The sequence below is a fragment of the Arachis ipaensis genome, chromosome B6 (genome assembly GCF_059453495.1).
Source record: "Arachis ipaensis isolate K30076 ecotype BB chromosome B6, ASM5945349v1, whole genome shotgun sequence".
Lineage (NCBI taxonomy): Eukaryota > Viridiplantae > Streptophyta > Magnoliopsida > Fabales > Fabaceae > Arachis > Arachis ipaensis.
Window position 1 is genome coordinate 36354177 of NC_142441.1, and position 14898 is coordinate 36369074.

The window sequence follows — 14898 nt, forward strand, 5'->3', positions numbered from 1 at the left end:
CTTAAAGCGTATTTCTTAAACTACACTAATTGCTCCCCCCTTCTTCCTTCCTACTTTTGGCTTCAAATACTTCAGAAATGAGTTGGATTTGGGCCTCCTTGAGCTCAGAAATTGCCCCTAGCGTGTTTCTTTAATGAGGTCACGTGACAAGTGTCACGCATATGCGTGGCCTTACATTCACCAAATTCTTATTTTTTCATGAATTCTCCATTTTGCATGCTTTTTTCTTACTTCTTTGATCTAATCCTTGCCTCTTAAGCCTGAAATTACTAAACAAACACATCAAGGCATCGAGTGGAATCAAAGTGAATTAAATTTAGCTAATTAAGGGCCTAAAAAGCATGTTTTCACTCTTAAGCACAACTTAGAAGAAATTCACAAAACCATGCTATTTCATTGAATAAATGCGGGATAAGTTGATAAAATTCACTAAATTCAACACAAGATAAACCACAAAATTGGGGTTTATCAACCTCTCCACACTTAAACCAAGCATGTCCTCATGCTAAACTCAAGAAAGACAAGAAAGGGGTACAAACATTTATTCAATGCAAATTATCTACATGCAATCTATTTAAATTCATGCAATTACTTGGTCAAAATAAATCAATCCCTGGTGCACGAAATCGTGATTGTTCATTCCTTGGTAACGGCGCTAAAAACTTAATATGCACATTCATAATTTTAGTTTTCTTCACAATTTCGATACAACTAACCAGCAAGTGCACTGGGTCATCCAAGTAATAAATCTTACGTGAGTAAGGGTCGATCCCACGGAGATTGTCGGCTTGAAGCAAGCTATGGTCATGATGAGCGGATATTTTATACGCTTTTTGGGGTTAATTTCATATAATTTTGAGTATGTTCTAGTTAGTTTTTAGTCTATTTTCATTAGTTTTTAGGAAAAATTCATATTTCTGGACTTTACTATGAGTTGTGTGTTTTTTTGTAATTTCAGGTATTTTTCTGGCTGAAATTGAAGGAGCTGAGCAAAAATCTGATTCAGGCTGAAAAAGGACTGCTGATGCTGTTGGATTCTGACCTCCCTGCACTCAAAGTGGATTTTCTGGAGCTACAGAACTCGAAATGGCATGCTTCCAATTGCGTTGGAAAGTAGACATCCAGGGATTTCCAGAAATATATAATAGTCTATACTTTGCACAAGAATAGACGACGTAAACTGGCGTTCAACGCCAGTTCTCTGCCCAATTCTGGCGTCCAGCGCCAGAAAAGGATCAAAAGCTGGAGTTGAACGCCCAAACTGGCACAAAAACTGGCGTTCAACTCCACAAATGGCCTCTGCACGTGACTTGCTTAAATCTTAGCCCCAGCACACACCAAGTGGGCCCCAGAAGTGGATCTCTGCATCATCCATCATAGCCCACTCACTTTTTGTAAACCTAGGCTACTAGTTTAGTATTTAAACAACTTTTAGAGACTTATTTTGTACCTCATGACATTTTAGATCTAAACTTTGTATTCTCTGACGGCATAAGTCTCTAAACCCCATTGTTGGGGGTGAGGAGCTCTGCTGTGTCTCGATGAATTAATGCAAGTATTTCTGTTTTCCATTCAAACACGCTTGTTCCTATCTAAGATGTTCATTCGCGCTTAACTGTGATGGAGGTGATGATCTGTGACACTCATCACCTCCCTCAAATCATGAACGTGTGCCTGACAACCACCTCCGTTCTATATACGATTGAATGAGTATCTCTTAGATTCCTTAATCAGAATCTCCGTGGTATAAGCTAGAACTGATGGCGGCATTCATGAGAATCCGGAAAGTCTAAACCTTGTCTGTGGTATTCCGAGTAGGATTCAAGGATTGAATGACTGTGACGAGCTTCAAACTCCTGAAGGCTGGGCGTTAGTGATAGACGCAAAAGGATAGTAAGTCCTATTCCAACCGGATCGAGAACCAACCGGTGATTAGCCGTGCTGTGACAGAGCGCGTGAGCGTAGTTTTCACTGGAAGGATGGAAAGTAGCCATTGACAACGGTGATCCACCAACACACAGCTTGCCATAGGAGGACGTGCGTGCGTGAACAAGAAGACAGAGGAAAGCAGAGATTCAGAAGACAAAGCATCTCCAAAACTCCAACATATTCTCCATTACTGCATAACAAGTAACCTTTAATCCATGCTCTATTGTTTATTTGCAATTCAACTGATAAACATAATTAACTTCCTGACTAAGATTTACAAGATAACCATAGATTGCTTCAAACCAACAATCTCCGTGGGATTCGACCCTTACTCACGTGAGGTATTACTTGGACGACCCAGTGCACTTGCTGGTCAGTGGTACGAGTTGTGAAAAGTGTTATTCACAATTTGTGCACCAAGTTTTTGGCGCCGTTGCCGGGGATTGTTCGTGTTTGAACAACTGACGGATTATTTTGTTGCTTAGATTAGGAAAAAATCTTTCTTTTTGGTTTAGAGTCTTTTATTATTTATCCCTTGTTAAAATACTTTAAACTTATAGCTCAGTTAGTTAGAACGTGGTGTTTATGTTCATGGTAATTGGCTATCATATTTTTAAAACCTTTTTCAAAAATAATTTTTCTATTAAATTTTGTGCCAAACTTTAAGTTTGGTGTTTTCTTGTTGATTTCCCTTTGGTTTTCGAAAATTTTGGTTTGGTTTTCTAAAAATTTTAAGTTTGGTGTTCTTTCTTCATGTTCTTGTGTTCTTGTGAGTCTTCAAAGTGTTATTGAGTTTTCCTTGTGTCTTGATCTTAAAATTTTTAAGTTTGGTGTTCCTTGGTGTTTTCCCTCCAAAATTTTCAAAAACAAGGAGCATTAGATCTAAAAATTTTAAATCTTGTACTATCTTATTGTTTTTTCTCTCTCCTCACTAAATTTAAAAATATCTTTTCTCTCTATTTTTAAAACAAATTTTCAAAAATTATTTAAAAAATAAATAAATAAAAAAATTAAAAAAAATATAATAATAAATAAATAAATAAATAGATAAAAAGGTAAATCAATCCAAGTTATATCCCTTTATCCATCATGGACATAAGTGGAAATGAACAGTCCAGGAGGACTCTGGGGTCATATTCTAACCCCTCTACTGCTTCATATGGGAGTAGCATCTGCATACCCTCCATTGGAGTCAGTAGCTTTGAGTTGAATCCTCAGCTCATTATCATGGTGCAGCAAAGCTGCCAGTATTCCGGTCTTCCACAGGAAGAACCTACAGAGTTTCTGGCACAATTTTTACAAATTGCTGACACAGTACATGATAAGAAAATAGATCAGGATGTCTACAGACTATTACTGTTTCCATTTGCGGTAAAAGATCAAGCTAAGAGGTGGTTAAATAACCAACCTAAGGCCAGCATAAAGACATGGAAACAGCTAACAGAAAAATTCCTGAATCAATATTTTCCTCCAAAAAGGATGACACAGCTAAGGCTGGACATCCAAGGCTTCAAGCAAGGAGATAATGAATCTCTTTATGATGCCTGGGAGAGATACAGAGAGATGCTACGAAAATGCCCCTCTGAAATGTTTTCAGAGTGGGTTCAGTTAGACATCTTCTACTATGGGCTTGCAGAAGGAGCTCAGATGTCTCTAGATTACTCAGCTGGTGGATCTATCCACATGAGAAAGACAATTGAAGAGGCTCAAGAGCTCATTGATACAGTTGCCAGGAATCAGCATCTGTACCTAAGCAGCAACCCTTCCATGAATGAAGAGGTTAAAACAGTAACTGCTGAATTCAGTACTGTAAAACAAGCTGCTGAATTCAATCAGCAATTGGATTTTCTAACAAAGCAGCAGCTATCAAGGCAAATAGCAGAAGAATGCCAAGCAGTTCAATTAAGGAGTGGGAAAACATTAAAAACACCACCTCAAGGCATCAAAAATTCAAGAAATGAGCAACCCACCAAAAATTCACCTGAGGACAGTAAGAGGCCAGGGAAAAATAATTCTGGCGCTAAAACGCCAGAAAATGGGTGGGAGGCTGGCGCTGAACGCCCAGACCATGCCCAAAACTGGCGTTCAACGCCAGAAACAAGGCAGAATTGGCGTTCAACGCCAGAAATGGGCAAGAATCCAGCGTTGAACGCCCAAATGGGGCAGAATCCAGCGTTGAACGCCCAAAATGGGCACATTTCTGGCGTTCAGGCGCCAGGAACAGACAGTGAGCTGGCGTCTAACGTCACTCCAGCTTCTGACTCTGGCACTCAATTGCCAGTGAGGGATCAGACACACACAAGTGCTAATAACAACCCCTCTAAAAAGGCTTCTTTAACCACTAAGGTTGAGGAATATAAAGCCAAGATACCTTATCCTCAAAAACTCCGGAAAGAGGAGCAGGATAAGCAATTTGCTCGCTTTGCAGATTATCTAAGGACTCTTGAAATAAAGATTCCATTTGCAGAGGCACTTGAGCAAATACCTTCTTATGCCAAGTTCATGAAAGAGATCTTGAGTCATAAAAAGGAGTGGAGAGAAACAGAAAGAGTTCTCCTCACTGAAGAATGCAGTGCAGTCATTCTGAAAAGCTTTCCTGAAAAGCTTAAAGACCCTGGGAATTTTCTGATACCATGCATATTAGAAGGTGATTGCACCAAGACAGCTTTATGCGATCTTGGGGCAAGCATCAACCTAATACCTACATCCACTATCAGAAAGCTTGGTTTAACTGAAGAAGTTAAACCAACCCGGATATGTCTTCAACTTGCTGATGGCTCCACTAAATACCCATCAGGCGTGATTGAAGACATGATTGTCAGGGTTGGGCCATTCGCCTTTCCCACTGACTTTGTTGTGCTGGAAATGGAGGAACACAAGAGTGCTACTCTCATTCTAGGAAGACCCTTCCTAGCAACTGGACGCTCCCTTATTGACGTCCAACAGGGGGAAATAACCCTGAGAGTCAATGATGATGAGTTCAAGTTAAACGCTGTCAAAGCCATGCAGCATCCAGACACATCAACAGACTGCATGAAAGTTGATCTTATTGACTCCTTGGTAGAAGAGATCAACATGGCTGAGAGTCTCGAATCAGAGTTGGAAGACATCTTTAAAGATGTTCAGCCTGATTTAGAGAATTCAGAGGACATAAAAGAGCCTCTGAAATTTCTTCTAAAAGAGGAAAAACCTCCTAAACCCGAGCTCAAGCCATTACCACCATCCTTGAAATATGCATTTCTAGGAGAAGGTGATACTTTTCCAGTGATCATAAGCTCTGCTCTAAGTTCACAGGAAGAGGAAGCACTTATTCAAGTGCTAAGGACACACAAGACAGCTCTTGGGTGGTCCATAGGTGACCTTAAGGGCATAAGCCCAGCTAGATGCATGCACAAAATCCTATTGGAGGATAATGCCAAACCAGTGGTTCAACCACAGAGGCGGCTAAATCCAGCCATGAAGGAAGTGGTGCAGAAAGAGGTCACCAAATTACTAGAGGCTGGGATTATTTATCCCATTTCTGATAGCCCCTGGGTGAGCCCTGTTCAAGTCATCCCAAAAAAGGGAGGCATGACAGTGATTCATAATGAAAAAAATGAACTGGTTCCTACAAGAACAGTTACAGGGTGGCGCATGTGTATTGACTACAGAAGGCTCAATACAGCCACCAGAAAGGATCATTTTCCTTTACCATTCATAGACCAGATGCTAGAAAGACTAGCAGGTCATGATTATTACTGCTTTTTGGATGGCTATTCAGGCTATAACCAGATTGCAGTGGATCCCCAGGATCAAGAGAAAACAACATTCACATGTCCATCCGGAGTGTTTGCTTATAGAAGGATGCCCTTTGGGCTATGTAATGCGCCTGCAACCTTCCAGAGATGCATGCTCTCTATTTTCTCTGACATGGTGGAAAAATTTCTAGAAGTCTTCATGGATGACTTCTCAGTTTATGGAGACTCATTCAGCTCCTGTCTTGATCACCTGAAACTTGTTCTGAAACGATGCCAAGAAACCAACCTAGTTTTAAACTGGGAAAAGTGTCACTTCATGGTGACTGAAGGAATTGTTCTTGGGCATAAAATCTCAAACAAGGGAATAGAGGTGGATCAAGCAAAAATAGAGGTAATTGAAAAATTACCACCACCTGCCAATGTTAAGGCAATCAGAAGCTTTCTGGGACATGCAGGATTCTATAGGAGGTTTATAAAGGATTTTTCAAAAATCGCAAAACCTCTAAGCAATCTGCTAGCCACTGACACGCCATTTGTGTTTGACACAAGGTGCCTGCAGGCGTTTGAAACGCTGAAGGCTAAGCTGGTCACAGCACCAGTCATTTCTGCACCAGACTGGACATTACCATTTGAGCTGATGTGTGATGCCAGTGATCACGCCATTGGTGCAGTATTGGGACAGAGGCATGACAAGCTTCTGCATGTCATTTATTATGCCAGTCGCGTTCTAAATGATGCCCAGAAAAATTACACAACCACAGAAAAAGAACTACTTGCAGTGGTTTACGCCATTGACAAGTTCAGATCATATTTAGTAGGATCAAAAGTGATTGTGTATACTGACCATGCTGCTCTTAAATATCTACTCACAAAGCAGGACTCAAAACCCAGGCTCATCAGATGGGTGTTGCTTCTGCAAGAGTTTGATATAGAAATAAGAGACAGAAAAGGGACAGAGAACCAAGTGGTTGATCATCTGTCCCGGATAGAGCCAGTGGAAGGGACGTCCCTCCCTTCTCTTGAGATCTCTGAAACGTTTCCTGATGAGCATTTATTTGCCATTCAGGAAGCACCATGGTTTGCCGATATTGCAAACTATAAAGCTGCAAGGTTCATACCTAAGGAGTACAACAGGATACAAAAGAAGAAATTAATTACTGATGCAAAGTACTACTTGTGGGATGAACCTTATCTCTTTAAGAGATGTGCAGACGGAATCATCCGTAGGTGTGTGCCTAGAGAAGAAGCACAGAGGATCCTGTGGCATTGCCACGGATCTCAATATGGAGGCCATTTCGGAGGTGAGCGAACAGCCACCAAGGTCCTCCAATGTGGCTTCTATTGGCCCACACTCTATAAAGATTCCCGAGAGTTTGTACGTAACTGTGACAGTTGCCAAAGAGCTGGCAATCTGCCTCATGGTTACGCCATGCCTCAACAAGGAATCTTGGAGATTGAGTTGTTTGACGTATGGGGAATTGACTTCACGGGACCTTTCCCACCATCATACTCAAACACTTATATTCTGGTGGCAGTTGACTATGTATCAAAATGGGTTGAGGCTATTGCCACACCCACCAATGATACTAAAACAGTGCTGAAGTTCCTCCAAAAACATATCTTTAGCAGGTTTGGTGTCCCTAGAGTACTAATCAGTGATGGGGGCACTCACTTCTGCAATAAACAGCTTTACTCTGCCATGGTTCGGTATGGAATTCGCCACAAGGTGGCCACTCCATATCATCCACAAACCAATGGGCAAGCTGAAGTCTTTAACAGAGAATTAAAGAGAATCCTGGAACGGACAGTAAATACCCGTAGAAAAGATTGGGCACGGAGCTTGCATGATGCTCTGTGGGCTTACAGGATAGCATTCAAGACCCCCATAGGGACATCTCCATACCAACTCGTGTATGGTAAGGCATGTCACCTGCCCGTGGAACTGGAACATAAGGCCTACTGGGCAACCAGATTCCTAAACTTTGATGCCAAATTAGCAGGAGAAAAAAGATTGCTCCAGCTAAATGAGCTAGAGGAGTTCAGATTCACAGCTTTCGAAAATGCCAAGCTATATAAAGAAAAATCAAAAAAGTGGCATGACAGAAAGCTGTCATCTAGAATCTTTGAACCAGGACAGAAGGTTCTGTTGTTTAACTCTAGACTCAGGCTATTCCCCGGGAAACTGAAATCCCGGTGGAGGGGACCATACGTGATTACAAGTGTATCACCATATGGTTATGTGGAGCTTCAAGATATTGATTCTGATAAGAAGTTCATTGTCAATGGACAGAGAATCAAGCATTATCTTGAAGGCAACATTGAGCAAGAATTCTCAAGGCTGAAGCTAGATTAACAGCTCAGCAAGGTCCAGCTAAGGACATTAAAGAAGCGCTTGTTGGGAGGCAACCCAATTTTTATTTATTTTCATGGTTTTTCATGTTTTATTAGGTTCATGATCATGTGGAGTCACAAAATAAATATTAAAAAAATTGAAAACGGAATCAAAAACAGCAGAAGAAAAATCACACCCTGGAGGAAGCACCTGTCTGGCGTTCAACGCCTGAACAGAGCATGGTTCTGGCGCTGAACGCCCAAAATGGGCAACATCCTGGCGCTGAACGCCCAGAACAAGCATGGTTCTGGCGTTCAACGCCAGAAATGGCTAGTAAATGGGCGTTGAACGCCCAAAATGGGCACCAACCTGGCGCTGAACGCCCAGAGTTGTGTGCAAGGGCATTTTGCATGCCTAAATTGGTGCAGGGATGTAAATGCCTTGACACCTCAAGATCTGTGGACCCCACAGGATCCCCACCTTCCCTCCTCATAATCCTAGTTTTTTCTTTCCACATCTTCTTCTTCATCTATTCCCTCTTCTTTTGCTCGAGGGCGAGCAACATTCTAAGTTTGGTGTGGTAAAACAATTATGTGAAGGATCTATAGCTCAGTGGTAGAACATGTGGCTGCAAATCAAAAGATACCTCAGGGGATGCACTTCCCTCCACATAATTATTGGAAGCAACTGAGGATAGAAATACCAAAAATCACTAAGAATCAAGCCACAAAGGCAAGGAAGAGACATAAAAGAGCTCAAGAACATCATTGGTGCCTCAAGAAGGAAATGCCATCATCACTAAGGTGGACTCGTTCCTTGTTCTTACTTTCTCTGTTTTTCGTTTTCTCTATGTTAAGTGCTTATCTATGTTTGTGTCTTCATTACATGATCATTAGTAGTAATTAGTGTCTAGTTTGATTTTATCCCCAATTAAGTTATAGTCTATTTTTCTCATCATCAGCAAACATGAATAAAATAGTAGATCTTTTGAATAAGAGGCAATAAAATTTCGAGTTTTTAATAAGAAAAATTCTAATTAGTAACATGTGGTGGCAATGCTTCTTGTCTTCTGAATGAATGCTTGAACAGTGCATATGTCTTTTGAATTTGTTGTTTAAGACTGTTAAATATGTTGCCTCTTGAAAGAATGATGAACATGCGACATGTTATTGATAATCTGAAAAATCATAAAAATGATTCTTGAAGCAAGAAAAAGCAGCAAAGAACAAAGCTTGCAAAAAAAAAAGGAAAAAAAATAGAAAGAAAAAGAAAAAGCAAGCAGAAAAAGACAAAAGCTCTTAAAACCAAGAGGCAAGAGCAAAAAGCCAATAACCCTTAAAACCAAAAGGCAAGGGCAAATAAAAGGGATCCCAAGGCTTTGAGCATCAGTGAATAGGAGGGCCTAAAGGAATAAAATCCTGGTCTAAGCGGCTAAACCAAGCTGTCCCTAACCATGTGCTTGTGGCGTGAAGGTGTCAAGTGAAAACTTGAGACTGAGCGGTTAAAGTCAAGGTCCAAGGCAAAAAGAAGAGTGTGCTTAAGAACTCTGGACACCTCTAATTGGGGACTTTAGCAAAGCTGAGTCACAATCTAAAAGGTTCACCCAATTATGTGTCTGTGGCATTTATGTATCCGGTGGTAATACTGGAAAACAAAGTGCTTAGCGCCACGGCCAAGACTCATAAAATAGCTGTGTTCAAGAATCATCACACTGAACTAAGAGAATCAATAACACTATCTGAATTTTGAGTTTCTATAGATGCCAATCACTCTGAGCTTCAATGGATAAAGTGAGATGCCAAAACTGTTCAGAAGCAAAAAGCTACTAGTCCCGCTCATCTAATTAGAATCTGAGCTTCACTCAAGAAAACTCTGAGATATTATTGCTTCTCAACCTATTAGTCTTCTATTTTATTTGTCTAGTTGCTTGAGGACAAGCAACAGTTTAAGTTTGGTGTTGTGATGAGCGGATATTTTATACGCTTTTTGGGGTTAATTTCATATAATTTTGAGTATGTTCTAGTTAGTTTTTAGTCTATTTTCATTAGTTTTTAGGAAAAATTCATATTTCTGGACTTTACTATGAGTTGTGTGTTTTTTTGTAATTTCAGGTATTTTTCTGGCTGAAATTGAAGGAGCTGAGCAAAAATCTGATTCAAGCTGAAAAAGGACTGCTGATGCTGTTGGATTCTGACCTCCCTGCACTCAAAGTGGATTTTCTGGAGCTACAGAACTCGAAATGGCATGCTTCCAATTGCGTTGGAAAGTAGACATCTAGGGCTTTCCATAAATATATAATAGTCCATACTTTGCACAAGAATAGACGATGTAAACTGGCGTTCAACGCCAGTTCTCTGCCCAATTCTGGCGTCCAGCGCCAGAAAAGGATCAAAAGCTGGAGTTGAACGCCCAAACTGGCACAAAAACTGGCGTTCAACTCCACAAATGGCCTCTGCACGTGACTTGCTTAAATCTCAGCCCCAGCACACACCAAGTGGGCCCCAGAAGTGGATCTCTGCATCATCCATCATAGCCCACTCACTTTTTGTAAACCTAGGCTACTAGTTTAGTATTTAAACAACTTTTAGAGACTTATTTTGTACCTCATGACATTTTAGATCTAAACTTTGTATTCTCTGACGGCATGAGTCTCTAAACCCCATTGTTGGGGGTGAGGAGCTCTGCTGTGTCTCGATGAATTAATGCAAGTATTTCTGTTTTCCATTCAAACACGCTTGTTCCTATCTAAGATGTTCATTCGCGCTTAACTGTGATGGAGGTGATGATCTGTGACACTCATCACCTCCCTCAAATTATGAACGTGTGCCTGACAACCACCTCCGTTCTATATATGATTGAATGAGTATCTCTTAGATTCCTTAATCAGAATCTCCGTGGTATAAGCTAGAACTGATGGCGGCATTCATGAGAATCCGGAAAGTCTAAACCTTGTTTGTGGTATTCCGAGTAGGATTCAAGGATTGAATGACTGTGACGAGCTTCAAACTCCTGAAGGCTGGGCGTTAGTGATAGACGCAAAAGGATAGTAAGTCCTATTCCAACCGGATCGAGAACCAACCGGTGATTAGCCGTGCTGTGACAGAGCGCGTGAGCGTAGTTTTCACTGGAAGGATGGAAGGTAGCCATTGACAACGGTGATCCACCAACACACAGCTTGCCATAGGAGGACGTGCGTGCGTGAACAAGAAGACAGAGGAAAGCAGAGATTCAGAAGACAAAGCATCTCCAAAACTCCAACATATTCTCCATTACTGCATAACAAGTAACCTTTAATCCATGCTCTATTGTTTATTTGCAATTCAACTAATAAACATAATTAACTTCCTGACTAAGATTTACAAGATAACCATAGATTGCTTCAAACCAACAATCTCCGTGGGATTCGACCCTTACTCACGTGAGGTATTACTTGGACGACCCAGTGCACTTGCTGGTCAGTGGTACGAGTTGTGAAAAGTGTGATTCACAATTTGTGCACCAGGTCACCTTGTAAATCTCAGTCAGGCGGATTCAAAAGGTTATAGAGTTTTAATAATTAAAAGATAAATGAAACATAAACTAGGATAGAGATACTTATGTAATTCATTGGTGAGAATTTCAGATAAGCATATAGAGATGCTTTCGTTCCTCTGAACCTCTGCTTTCCTGCTGTCTTCATCCAATCATTCCTACTCCCTTCTACGGCAAGCTTTATGTAGGGCATTACCGTTGTCAATGGCTACATCCCATCCTCTCTGTGAAAATGGTCCAATACACTGTCACTGCATGGCTAATCATCTGTCAGTTCTCGATCATACTGGAATAGGATTTACTATCCTTTTGTGTCTGTCACTACGCCTAGCACTCGCGAGTTTGAAGCTCGTCACAGCCATCCCTTCCCAGATCCTACTCGGAATACCACAGACAAGGTTTAGACTTTCCGGATCTCAAGAATGGCCATCCATGGGTTCTAACTTATACCACGAAGACTCTAATATCTCGGACTCGGTCCCCTGTATTAGATATCTAAGAGATACTCATTCTAGCTTGTTTGCATGTAGAACGGAAGTGTTTGTCAGGCACGTGTTCATAGGTGAGAATGATGATGAGCGTCACATAATCATCACATTCATCATGTTCTTGGGTGCGAATGGATATCTTAGAATAGGAATAAGCTTGAATTGAATAGAAAAACAATAGTACTTTGCATTAATTCATGAGGAACAGCAGAGCTCCACACCTTAATCTATGGTGTGTAGAAACTCTACCGTTGAAAATACATAAGTGATAAGGTCCAGGCATGGCCGAATGGCCAGCCCCCTAAACATGATCAAAGGATCAAAAGATAATCCAAAGATGTAAATACAATAGTAAAAAGTCCTATTTATACTAAACTAGTTACTAGGGTTTACAGAAATGAGTAAATGATGCAGAAATTCACTTCTGGGGCCCACTTGGTGTGTGCTTGGGCTGAGCATTGAGCTTTATACATGTAGAGGCTTCTCTTGGAGTTGAACGCCAGTTTGTAACCTGTTTCTGGCGTTTAACTCCACTTTGCAACCTGTTTCTGGCGTTTAACTCTAGAATGCAGCATGGAACTGGCGTTCAACACCAGTTTGCGTCGTATAAACTCAGACAAAGTATGGACTATTATATATTACTGGAAAGCCCTAGATGTCTACTTTCCAACGCAATTGAGAGCGCACCATTTGGAGTTCTGTAGCTCCAGAAAATCCACTTTGAGTGCAGAGAGGTCAGAATCCAATAGCATCTGCAGTCCTTCTTCAACCTCTGAATCTGATTTTTGCTCAGGTCCCTCAATTTCAGCCAGAAAATACCTGAAATCACAGAAAAACACACAAACTCATAGTAAAGTCTAGAAATGTGAATTTTAATTAAAAACTAATAAAAATATACTAAAAACTAACTAAATCATACTAAAAACTATGTAAAAACAATGCCAAAAAGCGTATAAATTATCCGCTCATCAATCCCCAAGAAAGCATGTATAAACATAAGGGCTAAAGCAATCACAATCAAATCAAATGCACAATTGAATTGAGTTATTGAAAAGAGTTTACAAACTTGCAAGATAAGAGATGATCATAGGTGAAAACATGTAATTGAGCAATCGAACCCCTCACCGGATGTGTATCCACTCTAATTGCTCAAGTGTTTAGGGTTGATTCACTCAATTCTCCTCTAATCATGCTTTCTAAGATTTGTTTTTCATATAACAATCAACAATACATACAAATATCATGAGGACTTATCCATAGGTTGTAATGGGGCTAGGGTCAAGGTAACGATATATATGGCTAAGTGAGTTTGAAATTTGTTTCTTTAATTAACCTAAGCTCTCACCAAACACATATAACAACCTATACAATTCCAATACAATACCTAGCTACCCATAATTCTCACTTTTTTTCACACACTCATGTATTCTTTTCAACCATAACACATATGCATTATTATTATTACTTTACTTTGGGGTATTTTGTCCCCTTTTTATTACTTTTTTCTCTTTTTTTTAAACATAATATGTACAAAAGATGAATGCATATGGTTTAAATATTTAATGTATAAGTGTGTACCCAACTTCCAAGATTTTTTTAATGAGAACTCAAAAATACACTTTTATCTCAACCAATGTTCCAAAATTTCCCATACTTAAAATGATATACACTCTCACTTGTCTAAGCTAATCAAAGATCCAAACAAGGGACATTTATTATTTTTACTTAGGGGTAGTGATGTGCTAAAATTAAGAACAAAAAGGGATTAAATAGGCTCAAAATTGGTTAACAAGGATGGATAAAAGAGTAAGGCCATTTCGGTAAGTGAGCTCAAATGAAATAAAGGCCTCAATCATATAAACGCATTCATACACAAAATAATGGATATAAAGAATCAAACAAATCAAATATTACAATCATAGAGAGAAAATAACACACAAGAAGGAAAATAGTAGTTATATGATGCAACCACACAATTAGGCTAAAAAACTCACAAGCTTATGTGTTCTTATCTCAAAAACATGTTCCACAATATATAATTCAAGCACGTTCAATGAAAAAAAAATTTACTCAAATCAATTGGGGGTGCCCTATCAATAAATTTCTTGAAAATTTTCATTATTTTGACTACGCTTATTATATATATATGTAACCCAAGAAAATGCAACTAAAAATTCTAAAAGACCTAGTAATAGAAGAAGAAGAAAAAATGAAATGTGAAAGTGTTTGGATTAGAAATTTTCACCCAAAACAAAAAATCGGCCGATTAATCGGACGACCTCCCCACACTTAAAAGTTTGCATCGTCCTTGGTGCATTCAGAGATAAGCAAGGGGGTATGGCAACTTCACGGATTGCCACCTTCAGCTGGTGGATCAACCGGCTGCTACGTGTTCTTTCTTTCGCTTCCCTTTTTGCCTATGATGAATTATCCTGAAAGATAGAAAACAGGATAGTAAGACGATTAAATGCAAAAACAAGGAAGCAAAGATTGTTGGAATGAGGTGTTGATCACTAAAATGAAGTGAGTAAATCAGTTTGTGGCATGAATGAAACAAGTGTGTGAGTTCTAAGTTTGCGCATGGTTTAGAACACACACACTAGCATGAAAAGCTATGTCACAATTATAAAAGAAATATACACTTCACTCATTATAGTGTGCTTGAGATACTTCAAAGAAAACTTGTAGGTTAAGATAAACAAACAAGTAATGAAGAAGTATGCAAGTACTCAAGCAAGAATCAAGCAAATGTGAAATGGATGAAGAATGGACATTGGTTGATGTGCAAGAGAATTCAATAAAACAAATGAAATATAGAACTCACACATCAAACAATCACACACATTGAAGTTTGTTTGCATTACCTAATTAACATGAAGTG